Source organism: Magnolia sinica, chromosome 12 (assembly GCF_029962835.1).
Source record: "Magnolia sinica isolate HGM2019 chromosome 12, MsV1, whole genome shotgun sequence".
NCBI classification, from domain to species: Eukaryota; Viridiplantae; Streptophyta; class Magnoliopsida; order Magnoliales; family Magnoliaceae; genus Magnolia; species Magnolia sinica.
In genome coordinates, this window is record NC_080584.1 from 52,533,788 (window position 1) to 52,538,836 (window position 5,049).

General features: G+C 39.4%; 1 long non-coding RNA gene across 1 annotated transcript; it reads left to right on the top strand.

Moving 5' to 3' along the window:
- Positions 1-1,313: 1,313 nt before the first annotated feature.
- Positions 1,314-3,221, top strand: LOC131220511 (uncharacterized). The gene is made up of 3 exons (XR_009158646.1): positions 1,314-1,396; positions 2,430-2,474; positions 3,011-3,221. It is a non-coding gene; the product is annotated as an uncharacterized LOC131220511 (long non-coding RNA).
- The last annotated feature ends 1,828 nt before the right edge of the window (positions 3,222-5,049 follow it).

Below are 5,049 nucleotides of genomic sequence, written 5' to 3' on the forward strand. Positions count from 1 at the left end.
CTAAGGTGGACCACATCATAGGAAAACAATATTGATTGAATATCCACCATTAAAATCCTCTTAAGGCACACAGTACTGTTTATTTGACATCCAATCTGTTAATTAGATCATACAGGCCCTTATGAAGGGAAAAAACAAAGATCACCTTGATCCAAAACTTTTATGGCCCCCAAAAGGTTTTTAATGGTAAACGTTCAATCCCCCACTGCTTTTTTCAGTGTGGTCCACTTGATAGTTAAATCTGTCTTATTTTTTGTCTCAAGCCTCATGACGAGCTCGCAAGTTGGATGGACGGTTTGGATATAATACATACCTCACGATGGGACCCACAGAACTTGCTGATGTAAGCCAACTATTCATCTCCTTCATTTGGCGGGAAACGGAATGGCTACTCCCCCTGCCACTGGTGGTCAGTGCTCTGTGGGCTCCACTATGATGTACGTGTTTCATCTATTCTGTTCATCCATTTTTCAAATTATTTTACAATTTTATACCAAAAATTGGCGGGACATAAATCTCAGGTGGACCACACCACAGGAAAACAATGGCGATTGGATATCCACCATTAAAATCCATCTTAAGGCCCACTGTACTATTTATTTGACATCCAATCTGTTGATTAGGTCATACAGGACCATATGAAGGGAAAAACCAAAGATTAGCTTGATCCAAAACTTTTATGGCCCCCAAAAGGTTTTTAATGGTCCACGCTCATTCAACACTTTTCCTGTAATGTGGTCCATCTGAGATTGGGATATACCTCATTTTTGGTCTTATCCCATAAAATTATCTGGAAAAATAGATGGACGGTGTGGATGAAACATGTATGTCATGTTGGGGCCCACCCAGCATCCTTGCGCAGGAACTTATTTGCGAAAGGCTTTAGCACGCGGAACGCTCACCTGCGAACCAGTTCGCATGGACTACGTACGAACTTTTTTGAGAACTCATCACACATGATGAGTCTCTAAAATTTGAATGGTCCACATGAAGCAGAACCTCATAAAATCCCCTGGTATCAATTTTTACTTTGAACTAAGACTTTAGTTGGCCATGAAAAATGCAAATAGTTTCTTCCCTTGATTTGCATTTCTATTTGCTATGGCCCACCAGAATCTTAGATTAGGGTGAAAATTCATCCCCAGGATTTCATGGGATTATACATCTTATGGACCATTCGGATTCAACACCCATCACACGTGTGCAAAGGTGCGCACGTGTGTAGGTGCATAGGTGAGCATGCCTCCTTTAGCACGAAATCCACGTCCCTTAAAATGAGGAACCCCTGTTCTCTCTCCCTCTCATCTAATCTCCTTTCCGTCTATCCCTCTCCCAGCACCAGCCCTAGAGATCTCTCCCACCTCTCTCTTCCTGTCGATCTCTTCACGAACATTAGGTAATGCACTCTCTCTCTCTCTCAATCTCCCTCTCTCTCTCTCTCTCAGTCGATTGACAGTGGTGGTTCTCTCAATCGATTGATAGTGGTGGTTCTCTCTCAATCTCTCTCTCCCAGCGCCATGATTTATAACCCCCTGGATTCGGAACCCCCATGATTGGAAAACCCAGCGCCAATGGTTATTCCAAATGGGTGATTCCAAATGGGTGATTCCAAATGGGTGATTCTTAAGTAGAGGTCTGGCCCTTGATAGATTGGAATGGTAGAATAGGTTTCATGTAGCTATCCCCAATTAATTGGGATAAGGCTTAGATGGTGATTATTTTTTTATTTAATTTAATTTATTTTTATTTTATTTTATTTTGCTATTTTTGGTGTTCTTCTCCTGTTTAGAGATCAAAGTTGGGCCCACTTCTTGTGAAGTATTTTCCTTAAAAGCTGTAGACGAAGACGAATTAGAAAAAGGTAAATAATGGATGGACCATTGCATGCATCATACATCAGATGTACAAAAATCTTAATGGGATTCATGCCATTATGTCATGTATATGTCTCAGGTGGGCCCACCAAGAACATGCCCTGGCCTAAAAATCAGGCTGGTTCACTCATCAAGTGGATCATGTTTGTATGTTGAATATAGACCATTGATCATTTTCTTGGAGTCCATTTTTCTCATACTGATGTGGCCTAATCTGATGAATGGATGGTGGCTCACGTTATTTTTTTTTTTTTGCACTAGGGGATGTTCATAGGTTGCCCCACCTGATGAATGGCCTGGATCTAGCACATCCATGCTACATTGGCATGTTCTTTGCCAATCACCTCCTCATAAGAGCATGAATAAATCGTCCACTATTTCTGCATCCCTGATACTTAAGAATCACCCATTTGGAATGCCTCAAAAGATAATAGTGCATAAGATGTTCTTTACACTTCAAAAAAATGAGAGAATAACCCTATTCTTAAAGGAGGATTCAATGTTATTCAATGTCATGCTCTGAGTTTTGTTTATCTGTTTATGTATGGAGAACAGGTGGTGCTGGTATCTGGTGAGACTGGTTGCAGGAAAATAACTCAGGTTACCAGTTCTTCTGCTTTGATTCTACATTTAGAAATGAGTTTTATTTTGAATTATGTTCATTTAGATTACATATTTTGATGTGATTGTATATATATTAAGACAATCAGTTACCCATTTAAGGGTTTTTATGTGGCCAGGCATAGATACAGTGTGCTCCTTGGTGCATAAAAATCCTTAAATTGTCCCTATTTAGATAGTTCAAGACCGGATAGAATGTAATGCTTTCATTTTACCAATTCAAATGCACTTACCTTTTCTATGCATCATCTCTCTTTTTTCCTCTGGATATGTTTATTGCATTTATTTCCATTGTCAAATATCCTCACTTTGTGTTGATAACTGACGTAGGAATTAAATACAAGATCAATATATCTGGAGAGATATGGGGAGATGCTGCCAGAATTTCGGTGTAGGCATTTAAATTTGAAAATGAAAGTGTTACAATCTATCCGGTCTTGGATGGGTGACTGATTTAGTCAGTTAGACATACTCATTCGTAATCAAACTTAAACACATCATGTATGCGTTACCAGAGATGGCTTCCATGACACCATGCAAGAATTGGATGAGGGCAGGAAGGTTAACTGTTGAATACATGGAAGGTGTTGCAACATTTCTAAAGTACGTGAAATAAAATTCAAATGGATAAGACTGGCATAGCTGTCCTTGTGCCAAGTGTTGTAATATACGTGGGAAGATGACATTAGAAACCATTTCCGAGCACTTGGTTTTTAATGGCATAGATCAAACGTACACAACGTGGTTTCTTCATGGGGAACAACATCTTGAAACAGGTGCGAGTACATCTGTCGATAATCGTAATGAAGATGTGTAACGCCCTGAAATTTGGGGGTCGAGCATAACTCAGCTCTCGAGTTCCAAAACATCACTTATGCAACATATTTAATGATGGATTTATGTTGTCTGTATTAGTGCATAAAACATGAAATAGATTAAGCCAAAGTGCAGATATAATTCAGGGATAAGTGAAGAAAGCAAGCGGAAGACTTAAAGAAATATATATGTGTACATGTGCGAATCCCTGAAATACATACACATACCAGGTTGAAATGTAAGTGTTGCTATCAAAATTATAAGTATCAAATTACATCATTTAATTCCCAAAAGAAATCCCAGCATCCCACGCATCAGAACTAGGCTCACTAGAACCCGTCTGAAAACTGCATAAAAGAGAAAGCAGCCTCATCATCATCAATCTCCCGCTCTACCTCAGAAGTCGCATCAACATCTGCAACATCAGCAACTAAGACAGAGTTTGGTGGGTGTTTAAACATCGCCCCAGAACATAGGAGTGAGTGATCAACTCAGTGGAACAATAAAGCACAGGTTAACATGTTATCAGTTCAATCAAGCAGTAATGATAAAGCAGAACAATTAAACATGTCCTAAGTACTCTTATTAATATAAGGATGTGTACAGAATGATGCATGCCCTCACATGGACTCAATCAAATCGACCCAGAACATCACATGGACTTGATTTTTGAGGTGATGGTCAAGTCCAACATGGTGACCGCAACAGCCTAAGATCATCGCTATCGGACTTTCGACGAGCGGTCCAGGTCCGATCCAGAACTTCCAAAAATTCCCAAGAACAACTGGATTTAGTGATGGATCCTAGATTTCAGAGTAACTTAGCGCTAGCTAATCTACAAGTTTTGAGTCATGCAGATTAAATTTAAAATGATTAATGCAAATTTCACAAGCAATCGAGATAAGCACTAATTACCCCAAAAAGCTGCTAAGGAGAAATAGAGGTAGTACTCGGGTCTTGGAACAAAATTTTCTGGGTCATTACAAGATGTGTTGCCCAGAATGGTTGATTTGGTGAATGATGCTTTCGGTCGTTTTCAACCCATTGAGTTAGATGCATGTATGGATGAGGTTAATAATGAAGATGATATTGAACCTCATGATGACTTAGGCGATGAGGCTCGGTATAGGAAGTTAATGGAGGATGCAAAACAACCCCTATATTCATCGTGTAAACCGGAGCATACAAAGTTTTCTGTGACAGTGGAGTTGCTAAGTATGAAGGCTAGGTTTCGTTGGTCAGACAATAGCTTTACAGAGTTGTTAAACTTGATCAAAAAAATTTTACCAAATGAGAAATCTTTGCCAGATAGTACTTATAATGCAAAGAGGCCGATTAGTTCATTAGGTATGAACTATGAGACAATACATGCATGCCCTAACGATTGTATTTTGTACTGGAAGGACCATGTTGATAAGCAGTGTTGTCCAAAATATGGAGCAAGCAAATGGAAATTTAATAGTGTTGTAAGGTCAACTACCCCACATGTACCTTGTAAGGTGCTAAGGTACTTCCCATTAACGCCGAGGTTAAAAAGACTCTACACTATACTAGAGACTGCAAAGAATATGATATGGCATTCAAAGTCGGCTCAAGATGATATTTGCATGCGTTATCCAGTGGATTCGTCTATGTGGAAGATTGTAGATGAAAAATATGTTGATTTTTCTGTGGAGCCACATAACGTTCGTTTGGGACTTGCAACGGATGGATTCAATCCTTTTGGGAATATGAGTAA